Source organism: Protopterus annectens, chromosome 12.part0 (assembly GCF_019279795.1).
Source record: "Protopterus annectens isolate FY-2018-M chromosome 12.part0, PAN1.0, whole genome shotgun sequence".
Lineage (NCBI taxonomy): Eukaryota > Metazoa > Chordata > Ceratodontiformes > Protopteridae > Protopterus > Protopterus annectens.
The window spans coordinates 258,648,458-258,666,557 of record NC_056746.1 but is presented as its reverse complement, the minus strand read 5'-3'; the positions used below and the strand labels follow the sequence as shown (position 1 = coordinate 258,666,557).

Below are 18,100 nucleotides of genomic sequence, written 5' to 3'. Positions count from 1 at the left end.
ACTATTGCAGTACAGATGGACAATTTTCAGTGATCTGGTGCATCAAGAAACAGGGAGGAACCAGGTATTACCTGTGTGTCAAGAAGCTATGAGAATGTGGCAATGGATGATCTCTCTCAACTGCTTTCTAGTGGCAATGCACATTCCAAGACAGTCCAAGATTCTAGCGGACAGGCTCAGCCAGTCCTACTGATACCTCACAAGTGGTCTCTGAACCAATCCATGGCAAACATGATCTTCCAGAAATGGGGTCAACCCTACTGCAACCACTTTGCCTCCCCTGTCAACAACAAATGCAGCAAGTAGTGTTTGCCTTAATCCTTCCTCAGGGACAGTCCCCAAGGGATGCTCTAGTCCATGCTTGCCTCCCAGTCTACTCTATATGTTTCCCCCATAGCCCCTAATTCCCAAGTTTTTGCAGAAGGCATCAAGGTGAAGAGAAAAGTTATTCTCACTGCCCCCTTCTGGCCTCAACAAGTCTGATCTGCCCTCTGATGACACTAGATCCAGCTCCGGACCTTTTATCAAACCCCTTGGGGCACCCTCACCCAGACCTTCAAGGCCTGAAACTAACTGCATGGTTTCTCCAATTCCAGTGATGGCCAGACATCCCAGGCTTTCATCTCCTGTCCAGAAGATCTTGATTTCTGCCCGCAAACGCTACACCAGGAAGATTTATAAGAGTAAGTGGAAAAGGTTTTCCATATGGACCCAACAGAAACAGATACACCCCTTTATGGCTCCCATCCTTATGGTGCTGGATTTTATGGTTTCCCTTTTTAACAGTGGGGCTAGTTTTTCCACTGTCAAAGTTCAGTTATCTGAGATTTCCAACTTTCACTTAGGGGAGGACTCTTCTTCATTAGCTTCATCAAAACTTTGTAAACTTTCCTTAGGTGTACCTTTCTACTCTGTCCTCCCACTAAGGATCCTGCTCCCCCTTGGGATTTGTGGCAGGCTCTGGTTCGCTACCCTTTTGAACCAGCAGCCTTAGTAGATTTAAAGTTTCTCTTAATGGAAGATGCTTTTTCTGGTAGCCATTACTTCATCAGGAAGAATCTCTGAGTTGCAGGTCCTTTCCTCCAAATTCCCATATTTAATTTTTTACAAAGATAGGGTAATCTTATACATCAACCCATCCTTCTTGCCTAAAGTTGCTACTGAAGCCAGTATCAATCACTGCAATCACCTTCCTGTTTTCTTCCCAAATTTCCAGAATAAAGGAGAATACACTCTTCATTTACTTGATGTGTATAGACAATTATGTTTTTACTTGGACAGAACTAAGAATTTCAGGAAATAGGAACAATTGTTCACATCCTTTTTAGTCACTAAAAGAAGTAAAGCAGTTACTAAGACCTCCTTGGTGAGATGGTTTAAAGACTGTATTTCTTTTGTTAATATTCTAAGAACATCCCTGTACCTGGTCAGATTAAGGTTCACTCTAGAAGGTCTGTGGCAACTTCTCATGCCTTTTGGTCAGGAGTCTCTATTAATGACATTTGTGCAGCAGCTACATTGTCTAATCCTCATACATTCATCATTTCCAGGAATAGGTCATCTTTTGGCTCTGCTGCACACTGGAATATCCTTCCATGAGGATCACCTGGGGTCCTTGTAGCTGGAGACTCTGTCCCACAGGTTAATGAACGAATGAAGATGACAACATCAGATAAAGAAGTTATGTTCTTACCATAATGTTCCATCTGTGTTGTCTATCTTCATTCTTCATTTATCCCCCTTTCCCACAGTCCTATATTTTGAGTGACCTGATGTGGATATATTCATGGATCCACTGTTCCTGTTTGATTTCTTGTTGTTCTTTCCTGTTCTGCTATCTGATACTGTATCTGGAGCAGACAGGGGATATAAAGTGATAGCAAACTTGATCTGAGGTGTTTTGGGGGAAAGAGAAATTATGGGTAGGGAGTAGGAGCTCGAGCTTCAAATCTCAAGCTAGTAAAGCAGCCGAGTCAGTTACGAGGATCAGAACTGAGACCCACAGGTTAATAAAGAATGAAGATAGACATCACAGATGGAATATTTTGGTATGAACATAACTTCTTTTTGTGATACTCTCCTCATTTGTTGATTCTATGGAGTTTTGTGTGGTGACAGTGCTGTGCTGACCATTGGAAAATCCTGCTATTGGTTGTAAAAGCCATGTGCTAAGTTTACTTGCGTGTCTGAGGAAGACTATCTCAGATAAGGATGATAATTTGTATCAGTTCAACTCCTACTAGGACTAGTTTTTGAATTTTTAAAGGCTGGATCATTTTGGGTGCCAGAACAGTTGGAAAGGCAGACGTCATTGCCTGTTGATATTCTCTCTCTGTTGAATTTTTATGGCTGTAGTCATTTTTGTTTCTTGCTAGCTTACTTAGTTTACTAGTTTTCTTATTTTGCTCAAATTTGGCCACCCTGTCTTTCATGAGTTTCAGTGTTTCCGGTGTGAAAACATTTTGAAATTAATTTCTAACTTTAATTTCCTGTTCTGTAATGGATGCTGCAAGTATGGCTTGCTGTCTCCTCCAGTATGGTTTCAGTTAGTTTAAATCCTGTTTCTTCCAATATATTATACCATTTCATGGTGAGATTGTGATCCACATTATTCCATATGGGTCTTTTGTCAATTCTAAGCCCTCTGAGAATGAGTTTATTTTCCAGATTTGTGCTTGGGTATATTTCCTCCCACTGGAGTGTCATCCATCTTGTTTGCCAAGTTGTGTTGGATTGCCTTCATCCTGAAAAGGGTTGTGTTGAAAGTCCAGGTGTATAAACCTGAATTAGTAGTCTAGGAGCAAGAAACATGCCTCTACGTCCTGCATAAGAAGCCAGCGTCTCAGTCATCATACTTGGAAGTTGTCCTGTTTAGACAGGGGGGTAACTGGGATGAAAGCGTAATCAGACAATGAAATCTAGTATCAAGGAAATGAAGTTTTAAAGTTTTAAGGGTAGTAAATGCTTTCCTTAAGGAAGAATAAACCAAAAAAAGAGAAAACTAGTTGTACACGAATGATATCGGCATACAACATGGTAAAATAGACTATTGTCATAAATACTAATGTAAGATTGTGTTAAAGATCACCTTGCATTGTTATTAAAACCAGGAAAACAGGATTCAAGTCACTATTGCTTGTTTTACCTACAATTTAAGTAAAAACAAAAGATGAGTGTTTTCACCCTTGTCAGAGCTTTCACATCTGTTACACGTACAAGTATCAAGTAATATATACTTTTCTATTTTCCATGTTACAAGCTATATAAATTACAATGAAGGCAGTAATCCAAGAGCATATAAACATATCACATTCAGTGAGAGTGATTGGAACAGTGGTACATACATAGTTTGCATTTTTATCTGTCTCTCTATATTATGGATGTATAGCAGTTGCTTGAATGACATAAATTGCCCCACAGCAAAAATACTGATGCAAAAATACCTAATGTTCAAAATATAGACAGTCAAAAATACCTGAACACAAAATACTAACAGTCAAAAATACCTAAACACAAAATGTTGATAAAACCTAACCGCATTTCAACTCAGTGTTTTTGCAGGGGGCAAGCCCCCCCCCCTTTCACTGTAATTATATAAATATCTAGTCCAAGGTTGCCAACAGTATGGAAAGGGCATATTCCCTTCCCTGGTATAACTTCAGTTTTGTTAGTATTTGGTGCTAGGTGTTGACTGTCAGTATTTTGTGTTTAGGTATTTTTGCCTGTCAATATTTTTAAATTTAGGTATTTTCTGTCAGTATTTTTGCTGTCAGTATTTTTGTCATTTGAGCAATTACCATACATCTGCATAATGTGTGTGTGTGTGTGTGTGTGTGTGTGTGTGTGTGTGTGTGTGTGTGAGTGTGATTCTAGTTAACTGCATTGCCAACATACTATTTCGACAGTCATTAAATCAGTGATTCATTCAGTCAGAGAGAAGCTGTATCTCTAGAAATAAAAAAAGCTGCTAAAAAAGAAGAGTCATCCAAGAGGTCTCCCCAGATCAGAGAGGGTCAGGAACTAACTTAAGATTTTTCTTAGTGCCAAAAAAGACAGGGGACTTAAGACCAGTTTTGGATCTCAGCAAGTTAAATCAGTTTGTTCAGTATCTCAGCAAGTTAAATCAGTTTGTTCAGTATACAAAGTTTCAGATGGTCATGGTTCAGTCCATTTTGCCTGTACTGCAGAAGGACTATTGTATGTGCTTGACAGATCTTCAGGATTTGTACTATCACATCAAACTGAACAGACATTCTAGAAGATACCTGCACTTCCGGCTGGGAGCCAGTCATTATCAGTTCAGAGCACTGCCCTTTGCTCTCACCACAGCCCCCAGGGTGTTCACCAAATGCATGGCAGTGGTAGCAGCTCACTTGAGACTGCCGGGATTCTGGGTGTTTTCGTATATAGATGACTGGTGCCTTACGGCCCCAACCAGGCATTAACTAATATAGGCAAGGGAGTACTTCATCCAGTTATATTCTCATCAGGAAATAACAGTCAGTTACAACAAATCTCAACTCAACCCACCACAGAGTCTGGAGTTCATAGGGGTGCGTTTAAACACAGTCAGTCAGATAGCTTCCTTCCCTGCTACTCGAATAAACACTCTACAGTCCCAGGTAAAGAAAGTGATCCATAATTCATCTCTTCCAGCCTGTCTGACCTTACAGTCTTTGGGTTCCGTGGCAGCAGCTATCACCCTTGTTCCATTGGCAGCTTCCATATGAGAATACTTCAGTGGACACTGTCAACTCAATGGTCCATTCTCCAAAATCCATTATCCATGCCAGTCAGGATGCCTCAATCATGCAAAAGATGTCTTCTGTGGTGGATTCATTCAAACCAGCTACACGAAGACCACCCCTTTGTTCTTCCCCTTCCCAAAGCCACTCTGATCACAGATGCTTGCCAGTCTGGGTGTGGGGCTACTGCTTGGGAAAGAGAGTCCAAGGCACATGGTCCCCCAAAGAGGCTAAGATGCATAGCAGTGTCCTGGAGACGAGGTCTGTCTTCCTAACATTGCAAGCTTTTCAAGATGCTCTCCCTTTCAAGACAGTTGCAGTTCATCTAGAAAATATGTCAGCAGTCTGATACATCAACAAACAAGGGGGAACCAGATCTTACCCTCTTTGTCGAGAAGCTATGAGAGTTTGGCATTGGGCAGTCTCTTCCATTCGCTTTCTAAGAGTAACGAACATCCCAGGGAAATCCAGCATGATTGTGGATGAGCTAAGCAAGTCTATTCTGATACCTTATGAATGATCTGTCAATGTCAATGTGACACAGAAAATTTCCCATCAGTGGGGCCGACCATGCTACGATCTGTTTGACTCTGTCTTCAACAGCAAGTTCAGCAGGTTGTTTGCCCTGATCCATCCCTCAGGGGGGAGGGGGGAGTCACCGAGAGATGCTGTAATGCATAACTGGTTCTCCTGACTCCTGTATGCTTTTCCAACCTTACCACTAATTCCCAAATTTCTTCAGAAAGCAGTTCAGTTGAAGAACGCAGTTATCTCATTGCCCCCTTTTGGCCTCTAAAGTTTTGGTTCCAGTTCCTATAGCCTCACCTTCTACATTCACCATGGATTCTGGATCCAACTCCAGACCTCCTGTCTCATCCGACAGGCATGACTCATATGGACATAACAGGCCTCAAACTAATTGCATGGTTTATCCAGTTCCGCTAATTGCTAAACAGCCCAGTCTGTCTTCCCCAGTCCATCATATTTTGTTATATTCTGATAAAGTTTCTACTAGAAAGACTTACTTGAGCAAATGGAAAAGATTTTTCTGTGCCCTCAGTAAAGATCTGAACACGATCCTCAAATTTTTTAGCTTCAATCAGTGAGCTAGTGTTAGATTTTAGTTGGCTGCCATTTCTAGTTTCCACATGGGTGAAAATATCTCTACACTAAACTCTTTAAAAATTATTCAAGGCCTTTCTCAAAGGAGCTGTTTTGCTTAGATCTCCATTAAAATATCCTACTCCTTCTCAGGATTTAAATATAATGCTTCAGGGTTCAACTCAATCTCCATTTGAACCTTCAGCCAAAGTTCACCTAAAGGTTTTATCTCAGAAAACCATTTTTCTAATGGCTATTATGTCAGCCAGAAGAGTATCTGAACTCCAGGCTGTGTCTTCAAAGCCTCCTAATCTAATTTTTCACAAGGACAGATTGTCTTCGCAAACTAATTTATTCTTTTTACCCAAGGTATCTTCTGAGTCAAGTATTAGCCAGGTCATTAATCTCCCAGTTTTCTTTCCAAATTTTTCGAATAAAGGAAGAGTACATTTTACACCTGTTAGATGTGCATAGACAACTTAATTTCTACCTTCATAGAACCAAGGACCTTAGGAAATCTGATCAGTTATTTGTTTCATTTTCTCCTACCAGACTAGGAAATTCAGTATCTAAAGTTACATTGGCCAAATGGTTGACTGATTGTATAACCTCTGTCTATGGTGTATTGGGTTTATCCTTACCAAAACCTCCTAGGGCCCATTCTACGAGATCTATGGCAGTCTATTCAACTTTTTGGCCAGAGCATCTTTAGATGATATTTTTTGCAGCTGCAACTTGGGCTAATCCTCACATTTTCATTGCCCATTAAAAGCTGAATTTGATTTCTAGCAGAGCAGCATTTGGCTCAACATTGCTCTGGATTATCCTTCCTTAGGCGCCTCCTAGAGTTGTAGTAACTGTGGTTTCTGTCCCATCAGTTGAAGAATGAATGAAAATGAGAACATCGGATTAAAAAGTTAAGTGCTCACCATAATGCTCCATCCATGTTGTCCTTTTCATTTTTCAACTTCCCACCTTTTGTTCTTCTGGAGAGATCTAAGAGTTTTGTTCTGTTATTGCTTGACCCTTTACATCTAGGGGCAGCAAACCCAGTCTGCGGTATGTTAGGTTGGAGGGACATTATGGGTAGAGGGAGGAGCTTGAGAGTTCTAGAAATCAGTGATCTCGAAGAAGTGTCCGAGTTGGATCTGAGTCTCGGATCTGAGCCCATCAATTGTTGAAGAATGAAAACGGACAAAACAGATTGAATGTAATGGTGAGTACATAACCTGAGCCAGTGAAACAGTAAATGTCAACATTTGGGCTATATTCTCTTAGCAGAATCATCCTCATCCTGAAATTCTAAAATCAGCGGCTTCTTTCCCTTTAGGTTCCAACACTTGTCTTGTGCTGGAATGCACTGGTGTAGGTATGCACATTTCCTTCTTATATTTTGCATTGGTGTACTTTCTTATCCGCTCTTCTCATTATTTTTGATTATCACACATTTCCCAGCCACCTGAACAAATGTTGCACTGCACACGTTTTTAATTTAGTGCCTCTTTCTTATTTTATTCAGCAAATAAGTGCATCTGTTATGTTTCTCATATTTAACCATGGCTAAACTATTTAGTCAACAGAAGAGCCTCTGAAGACTTTCTTTTAGGTCTTCACTACAATATTGATAGATATGTACATTGTGAAAGCTTCAAATATACCACAGAACATGCAGTCAGAAGGTGTTAGCATCTTTTCTGACTTTGAAAAGGAATTAATCTATGGAAAATATATTTTGAGCCTGCATAGTCAGAGATGGTCAAAATGCTGATTCTGAAAAAGCTGACTATATTAAGAATTTATCGCCGCCCCCAAACTGTAGGGCTCTCCAGTGTTATAACTACAGAGGGTGATGTATTTTTGTTACTGACTCCCAGTGTTTGGGAACATAAGGCAGTTTTAACAGTGCCAGTGGAGCCTCAATGGGCAGTAGTACTGAAACATAGATTCAGAAAGGTATCTTCTTTGGTATTGACTTAACTACAGAATTTGGTTATTCCTAGGATAGTATTGGAAATTCAAGAGCCTGATTAACAGGTCTCTAAGGAAGATGGCCTGAAATCCGCAAGCATCCTAAGTTACCCTTTTCATCTCAGGGGAATTTATTCTTTGGTCTAAACATTATTTGAGGATATTCTTTCAGATTCTGCAGAGAAATCCTCAATATATACATTGGTATAGACTTCCAAGATGGCTGCATCACTGATCAGCAGATTAATTTCAGTTATCACAGTGTGGAAACAAAAACTTACAAAAAAGGACCAGGTAAAATTTAGTAAGTACACTGCCTTGATGCCAACCAAGAAGAAATTTGGAGAACCTAAAAGAAAGTCAACAAGAAAAAGTAAAGAGAAAACATCTTCTTGGAACAGTCCTGCAGCTGTTCAGCAAAAAACAGTTCAAACTGCAATTTTGAATCAAGAGATGGCTTCCAGTAATGCAGACGAAAAAATAAGTGAGATGTTCTTAGAATTGAGAAAAGAAACATTGAATGAAATAAACCCAAATAACCAAAGGCTGGACAAAATAGAAGGTTGAACTAAGTATTTGGGTGAACTGATACAACTGCAAAAAACATAGACTGAAATTAAGAAAAGGCTGACTGAGTATGAGGCTTTACAAGATAATTGTTTAAAAATAGTAGAGTTAGAAGACCGAGTGCACAGAGAAAACCTGATATTTTCTCTTGTACCAGAGAAACTGGAAGGAACAGATTATATTAATTTTATGAAAGCACCAAAAAAGCAAATGAAATGGTGTTCCAAACAGTTCTTTTTAAATAGAAGAGCATATCAAGTGTATGCACTAAAGCTGGCCATGAGAAAGCAGTCAAGACCTGTATTAGTAAAATGGCAATCATACCAGCAGAAAAGATGATTATGACAAAACTTTGGCAGAAGGGAAAGTATTGAACATTCAACAGTAGAGTGTTTGTGGAAAATGAGTATTCACTGTACACCAGACAGAAGAGAAGCACATTTTTTTGAGAAATCAGGGAATTTCAAGAGGCAGGTGTGAGACTCAAGCTGCTGTATCCAGCTGTCTTTTGAGTATTTTGTCCTGGAGGATCAGACTTTTTTTTTTTTTTTTTTTTTTTTTATATTAAACACCTTTATGGAATTATCAAGGGCTGCAGTGGTGCAGCGGTTAGCATTGTCGCCTCATAGCAAGAGGTTCTCCTGTTCGATTCTCTGCTGGACCGCCTTCTGTGTGGAGTCTGCATGTCCTTCCCGTGATCGAGTGATGCATAAAGACATGCAGGTAGGTGCGTGCGTGAATGGGTGTGCCTTCTTTAAAGGTTGGGCGGCGGGCTGGCAAGTTGGCACCATAAAAATTCACTGCCAATCATAAGCGGACTGGAGTTCCGCTGTGGCGACCCCTAACCGGGAAAAGCCGAAAGACATTACTTTTACCTTTATGAAATTATCACTAGTGACACAGGCAGTTTTACATATATATAAAAGTAATCAAACTGTATTAACAACTTCACATTTACAAACATTATACTTCACATATATTGCTATATATCATATAACCTAAGCAACATTACATAAATTATTAAATTCCTGTGTGACATCCCTCCTCTGGACCAGTGATCAAGGAATCTCAATCCTCACCATGGACACCAGTGAGGGACATTCATTTGGAACAAAAATAGATATACACAGTATTTCCAGATGCAGCTGTCTGCACCAAACACAATTTCTCTTAAGACCACACAGGGAATACACTCAATCATGGGGCTGGGTTTCCCTTTCTCTCTCCTGTCCCCCAAATAAGACTCCCCACTGACACAGCTGTTGAGTTGAGTCCTCAGCTGAGTGTTATAATCCAAGTTGTCCACCACCCTGTCTCTGAAACCAGTGCTCTATGTCCCTGCTCCAAGTAGCTGACACACACACACTTTTTGAGATTTGATTTTCACACACAGACACACACACACACACACACACACACACACACACACACACACACACACACACACATATCTGGGAAAGGCTGGCACAGATTTACCAGCTATGCCCCCTCTTCCCAAACTATAAGGTAGATACTGCCACCGAAATACTCCAAAGCCAGCTACTGTAAGGTTCTTGCAAGGGTACTCAATTATACCTAGTACAATTAATACTAATACAGGTGATAGTGTTTGACCGGTGCAGCAAGGCTTTCATGGACGGCCAGAGTGTCATCAAATAAATATAAGTACTCTCAAAGGTTAAAATATTCCCTAAAACACCAGCCACAATGAAAAGTTTAAATATGTTTAATATTAAATAATAAAAGAACGTGGAAATACTAAATGTCTAGTTACAATAAACAACAGAGTTATAGTCATATGAAATAAGAAAAATAACACAGATGGAAAGATTCACATAGGTACAGCAAAACAATACGTAACTAATCTCACTATATTTTCCTGATCAGTCTAAAGATTTACTGTCTCCCAATTCACATACTAGAGCAAGGGAAGATGATGTAGGTGAGTGGTCCTTCTTTGTCAGGTTTCAAAAACAGACTGCCCTGATACTTCTGTCTCATCTAGTATTAAAACATAATTTTCAGTGCTGGATTACAGATTGACATCAAATAGATCTAGTCATCTGATTTGTGGTTCCCACACAACCCCCTTTACCAGAAACTGATCCAGACTCTAGCGCATATGTGTCATAATACACACACACACACACACACACACACACACACACACACACACACACACACACACACACACCGCTTTGCTAAGCTGTGTTATAGCATCTGGAAGCTATAAAACCATTTCAAAAACTTCCGGCCTTCCAGGGTAGCAATTAGTTCACCCTAAGGACAATACAGTAGGATTTCTAGTCCTGGGTTTCACAGACATTTTGTCTCTGGCTGCAATCAGAACTGTAATATACAATCTTTATGATCTAAACCAGGTAATTTAATTTCAGACTCTTTTTCAAAGTTAGGTGGACTGAGATTAACCTCTTTTTTTTTCCAGTATCCTCTGTTACAATATATTAATTTCAACAGTTACAGTCCAGTTTGGCATACACGTGCATTTCTTTTCTGTCCAGCAGGACCCATTGTTGGTACATTTTTAATGCAAGCATCTTTACAAATACATTTTCAACACAAGTACCTGTACAAATCAGTTTGATATACAAATGGCATGTAATTCTGTACAAAACTTCATTTAGCTATGCTGGCACATGTTACACATGCACTGCCCTACTCCTCCTGGCATAGCTGGCAATACCTCAGATCATAATATCCTGCCCTTTTTTAACAATAAACATCTTCATTAAACCATCACTTACGAATAGGCAATCATAATCATACATTTGTATAAATGAAAACAAACCACGCTAACACAATTCTAGTTGCAAGCATTTTACATCATAAACCATACTGACATACCCCCAGTTGCAAACATTAAAAAATCACTTGTAATCTACCCAGTCAATTCCAGTCAAACATTACATAGCTCATTTAAGTCCTGCCTTCTTTTAAACCCCAGTTCTCCCCAGTATGTATTGTTCCCACAATTCACATTTTTCCTATGTAGTTTGCTCCTACTCTTTTCTAAAGATCCCAATTCCAGTTGTTTTATCTATGTTACTATATTCACTACTTCTAGTAGAGTTGGTTTAGATTTTGATTTTGATTTTCTAGTAATTGCTTTTTTGGCAGCCAGCATAATTAGACAGGGCAAGACCTTACTATGTCTAGGCAATTCCCATTCTGTATTATAGCTCAGAAAAATGATCTCCCTCATCAGACTAATCTGCCCACTCAGTATCTCTGACAGTGCATGCCGCAGGGAATCCTCAAAGTCCACCAGCTCACCACACTTCCAGAAAATATGTTTTTGGTTACCTCTTTCTTGGTTGTAACACCTCCAACATTTGCTGTCTACCTGAGGAAAAATGTTCTGGAGTCACCTTGTGGTATAAAAATACCTATGTATACATTTCCAAGCAAAAATTCAAAATCTTCTAGATTTTGTTGCATATTTGGGAGACATACATATATCCTCCCATTGTTTCTTTGTGAATTCCTTTTCCAATCTCTCTCCCCAATCCTTTCTAACCTCTTCTGATTGATTCTTATAGTTATCATGCAATATTTTTATATGATCTGCTAATTATTCCTTTTTTTAATGGCAGCTTCTGCTCTAGATTCTATTAAAAAATCAACCAGTGCTAGTCTTTCTTTCAGCCCCCCCCCATTTCTTTCTCATTGCCTGTACTCTAATATCAGTCCTTGATAGGGAAGGCAATCTCTAACCTGCAGTCCAAATAACTTATTGGCATCTTCCCATTCTGTCATATTTCCCTCTGTAGTTATTTGCTCCCAATGCCTTGTTTTTTGCCAGTTTTATCCAATAAATTCCAGCCCCCTATTGTCTATAACCCTAATTGCAGTCATCCATATCTATAGAATCTCTTTTCTCCATTCCCATGTTGACTTAGTTCTTAGGATACTTTCTGCTAGTTTATAGATATAATATTCTCTATGGTTATTGTTATTCTCCTTAAAGGCCTGCATCCAAACTCCCAGTCTCTCTTTGTTCTTGAGATTTCCCCGTTTCATTGTCATCCCTTTCCACTTTTGAATTATGTTTTTCTGCTTGTGTTATGCATAGTAGCCTTAACTGTGTAGCTATCAAATACCCCATTCAAATCGGGTAATCCCAACCCTCCCTGTTCTACTGCAAGTATCAGTTTATCCCACTTGACTCTTGCTGTCTTCCCTTCCTAGATAAAGTCCTTCATCTCTTTATTGCTATCCAATTGCTATTTTTTGATAAAAATATGCCTGAGCTGTGTATAAGACTAATGAGACTAAAACATTTTAACTGCTTGTATCTTGCTATCCATATCCATATAACAAAGCTTCCATTTTCTCAGTTTTTGTATTATCTTTTGTTTAGTCTCTTCCCACATATCCTTAGCTGCCACACCAGAATAATTTTTAATCCATACTCATAAATACTTAATTTTATCATGTCCCCATAAATATGGATATTGCTGAACAATTCATATGTGGACACATAATTTACCTCTGTTCCCTTTGTTTTAGCTTCATTAATTTTGTATCCCAAACAAATTGAAGCGGTCTCAAAGTGTTTCACAACCCTGTCTCTCTGTATGATTTTGTCAGGTATAAAATAATATCATCTGCAAATAGAGCCAGCTTTTCTTGACTATCATGCTAATTATATCATTGAATTTATGAGTCCCTTTTTTGCCACTGGTTCTAAATATAATGCAAATAACAAAGGGAAAGAGGACACCCCTGCCTGGTTCCTCTGCTCACGCAGAAATTATCAGAGAGGACACCATCCACTTTAATTTTCGCCTCAGATACTTCATATATCCTCCTAATTAGCCTTATAATTTTTTTTTTTCAGGAAATGCAAATGCTTCCATTACCATGCTCATAAACTCCCACCTTACTTTGTCAAATGCTTTATCTGCATCAAGACCCAACAACAATGGTATTTTCTTACATTATGCTTCCTGCTGGTTCATCAGTGTTCTCATAATGTTGTCAGATGTTTGTCTTCCCTCCATAAAACCACATTGATCCATATCTATCAATTCTGGCATTACTTTTGCCTTTCTTGTAGCCATTATATACATGAACACTTTATAATCATGGTTTAGTATTGAGATGGGGTTGTATGAAACTGGAACTGATGGATCTTTATTCTCTTTAGGTATTACAGCCACCACTGCTTTCTTCCAGGATGTAGGTACTTCTCCTCCTCTTAAAATACTGTTAAACAAAACCTTCCAGATCTTTATTAGTTTTTTCCCTCCTAGCTTCCAAACTTTCACAGGGATACCATCTATTCCTGGGGATTTTCCTGTAGATTGGTTATACATCACAATTTTATATCATCTCCTCCTATCTTAAATGTTCATAATTGAGCATCATCTACCTCTAAGCTTGGATATTTAATTCTTCCATAAACATTTCCATTTGTATCTTTTTTTGATTTCCATATTTATCTGCTTTATACAGACTTTCATAGAATTTCCAAAATATTTCTTATATCTCTACAGGGTCTCTTGTTACCTTCCTTGTTATAGGTTCCCTAAGCTTGACAACAGCCCTGTCTACTTTCTGTTTGAGTCATTGTACTAAAAGTTTTTGTGCTCTAGTGTTATCAAAAAAAGTTGCATAACAGCAATATTTTTAAACTGATGTATATTATCAAGGTAATCCATTATTTTCTGCTTAGAATTCTGTAGTTGATCTTCCTCTTGTTCTGTGAGAATTCCCCTATTTTGCAGTACTTTAACATTTGTCACTCCCTCTAAATAATTCTTGTTACTTCTTAACCATAGCTCCCTTTCTTTTATTTCTACCCTATCTTTAAACTCCACCTTAATTTTATCTCACTCACTAGCTATAGTTTCAGAAGTAATTTCTATCCTCTTGAATAGCTCCTGAATAATCTCCACTACCCATTCCTTAAATTCCTCTCTTTTCAACAGATAGGTAGGAAAGCACCAGTGTCTCATTTTCATTTCATTACCCTGTGTTTTTATTTTAGTTATTATTGGCGCATGATCTGAAATCGTTATTAGGGATGTATTAAGACAGTCAATTAAATGCACATGTTACTGTGAAATGTAAATTCTGTGTAGTATAGTCCAGTTTTTATATCATGGGAATAATATGTAAATTAACTCTGAACTTCTGTTACTGAAGTCACATCTTCCATGCCAAATATTTTCATAAATTTCTTCAAAAATCTACCCTCCTTTGTTATATTTCCCTTCTGGCCTCTCAGGCATATCTTTAGTACTGCAAATCAAATTCCACTCCCTGCGTATAAGTAATATTTCTTTATGAAAACTGATTATTTCTTCCAGAATTTTTTATAGTCTCCATTTTGTGCACTTTTAGGTGGAATATAACTACATGCCAATGTAATCCTCCTCCCTTGCCATTAGCCCCTTAATACTACAAATCTGCCATTATTATCTTTTTTTTTCCTCTTCTATCACAGTTGGAGCTCCTCTTGCAGTTAACGTAAGTGCTCCTGTTTTCCTTTTCCCAGATATTCTGCCGAATAACCATCCTGAAAACTTTTCATTATCAAATTCGCATGTTCATTTCTTCCCAAGTGTTTCTCCTATAACATAGCTTTTTGCACTCTACATTTTTAATATAGTTCACTATTCTTTCTTTTGGTAAGACCACTGACATTTAAATATATTGCAGAAAGCATCATTGTATTAGAAAGTTATTCCCACCTTTTATGCATAACGTCTTTTTTGTTAACTGTCTAGTTCCAGCTTTTGTGTTACATGCCTACAGTGTTTGGCAGGTTGAACTGTTGTGTAGTTGTTTCTTGTCATATCCATTTAAGCCATGTCACATCTTACAAAACTTTTTATTTTATTGAAATCCCTCAAACAAAAAACAAAGCCCAGTACCCCCCTAAAACATATTCATTTAATACTAACACACAGAACTGTGTACATCTTCAGATATTAAAGTTTTACCCTCCTAATAGGAACAGATGTCCTAATCTGACAGCCACATTCACAGACTTGAGCTAACCTGAAAGAAAGGTTATCCATGCTAAGATGCATGGTGCAGCCTGTACTTCTACTAAGCACTGAATGGTTTTATCTTATTTTTATAGCTTTTCAAGCAGGGAAGACCCCTAAATGTTTTCAGAGAACATTATCTCTTAGCCAGCTTCTCTTTTCTTTTTTTTTTTCCTCAGCCAGTCACTCTCCACCAGACTGCAGCCAGTATATCTTTATCAGATGGTCTCCATGGGGGACATGATAACCAGACAGCCAGTTTCTTATTACCAGATTGTCTGCATGGAGACATGAGAACCAGATAGTTAATTTCTGTTTATCAGATTGTTTCCATGGAAACATGAGGGCCAGATGATGAATTGCTACTATGCATACATACATTTGCTATAAAAAAGTCTCATAATATTCAGTGTTCTTCTTACTTTCTCTTAAAACTTGTTACTAAATCAATCTAAGGTCCTTAAACCAGTCATTCCCCCAGGCAAGAATGAGAGAAAGCACATTAATTAATATTTTGTCATGCTGTTTTAATAAGGGTTTTTTTTTACATTGCAGTGGATAATACATTTTTTGATGCAAAGCAGACTATGGAGGAAGGGAAAAAATCTATCCAGGAAAAAGTGAGCCAGCAAGCAAAAGGGTACATATAGAGATACATTTGCCAGTTAAGCAGTTTCTGTTGTTTGAAAGGAGCATGCTTGAGAGACAACAAAAAAGCACAATCATTGATTAGAAGAATCGTGAGTACCTTGGATATGAAGCAGTCTGGTGTTGGGAAATAAGGCTGACCAGGCAGAAGACCATCAGCACTGAAGTAGGTGAATAAATGTGAGACTGTAAAGCATCAGTCACATTTGTGAAAGATGGCTTTGCAAGAAAAAGTGGCAGGGAAAAGGCTGGATTTTGTTGACTTTGTTAAACTTGTGTGTTTGTCATTAATGTTTATAAAGGCAGTAACAGGAAGAAAGAAGCAACTGTAAGAAAAATATTTGTTGTTTCAGTTGTTAGTTGTATAAATCAATTCATGACATAAACTGCATGTTATATTGCAAAGCATTTTTGGTGTGGATTCAGGGATAGTGTAAATGTGGGAAGAGTCTTTTCAATGACTGTTGCATGTGTTAAAGATATTAAAGTAAACAAGTCTTTTTTTAGTTCTAATGAGCATAAGGTTTACAGTATAACAAGAGAAGAAAAGCTAGACAGAAGTAAGTTTAACTTAATATAATGTGATGGACTGCTGGGATGGGGGTGGTTGTAAAAGTGTACTGATTATATTATATGTAGAATCAAAATAATAATTTACCTTGCATTTACAAGGGTAGATGTCAGTCCTTGTCTTAATATATAAACAAAGTAAAAACAAACATAGGCAAACAAGTGTGAAAAATAAAACAAAATAATGAAAGCTATGAAAATGCTAAGTTTCCTGCATCCAAAAGTTATTACCGTGTATTTTATTTTTTCATTAGCAAATTCTATCAGTGACAGACAAGAAGGCTGCAGTTGAAGGCAGTTGGCTTAGGGAATTCTGTACATTTTGTTCTGAGAGAAATTTACCAAATTCCTTCTTGAATCTACAACATTGTAAGCATTTTTTACTCGTTGCTGACTACTATATAGGGAGACAGGCAGTCTACAGGTACAAGCAATATTGAGTGTTCTGGGCATTTATGTTGAGGGAAATGGAACATTTAAAGGTATATTGGCAAGCAGTTCAAGGAAAAATAAAATTTGAAAGTATGGGTAGTAAATACGAGATAGTAGTCACCCGAGAAACCTTAATGCCGTAATGCAATTAATAGAACAGTGCACTTTTTCTTATGGTTAAAAGTTAATGGTTTCTGAAATCATACAATATATTTTTCACCTATAGCAGAGGAATAGTGATGAGGAAAGAATAGACAGTAATTGGCATAAGTAGGAACACTGGCTGTAACATGTGCTTTAGCATGATAGCCTTAATTTTAGATTAGGTTATACCCCTGTTTGCAGCTATCAGTTTGGAGGCAGCTGTTCTTATCTGGAGGGTTAAATTTCATTTGTTGAAAATGTACATAGTTTTGCATGTTTGTTCTAAGTTAATAGTAGATAACATTGTCCTTAAAATTTGTTTTTTTTCTGAAGGTTTTAATTAAAATAAAAAGTCTTGAAAATGTTATATAGGTTCAGATGGAGATGAAAAGAAACAACTATATATATAGGATCGGTCTGCTAAACATTAATGCAGTCATGTAAGGCAAAAGTTGGAAATACATATTCAGAAAAAAAACAATAAAATAGCCTCTCTGAAGTAACTTGGGCAAGTTTTCATTAAGAATGAATGGTGAAGAATTTGTCAGGAATAACCAGCAACTCATTTGTCTCCATTTGCATTGCCTTGAGATATTGTAAGCCATTAGTGCACTAAATTTATGCTGTTTAGATGGCTGATAAAGTATAAGTGATAAGATACAAATTTTTGAGTGATGACATTTGATGTAGATCATAAAATCCAAGAAATAAAACCATTCATAGGACTGCAAATGAATGCAGTTTGTGTCGTCCCAAATAATTGTGGTTGACTGTGTGAACAGCTTATTCTTCCAAGCCATTGTGTATGTTTCCTATAAATGTATGAGATGCAGCAACTTTAAAAAAATATTATATTTAAAGTGGTTCAGAGGAGGAAGCCTCTACAAAATGTAACCTAAATAAAAA

At 37.8% G+C, this 18,100-nt stretch overlaps 1 protein-coding gene across 1 annotated transcript in view; it reads left to right on the top strand.

Moving 5' to 3' along the window:
- LOC122816492 (dynein axonemal assembly factor 8-like) overlaps positions 1-18,100 on the top strand; it is a 3,534,829-nt gene that overhangs the window by 2,452,604 nt on the left and 1,064,125 nt on the right. The window lies entirely within an intron of this gene.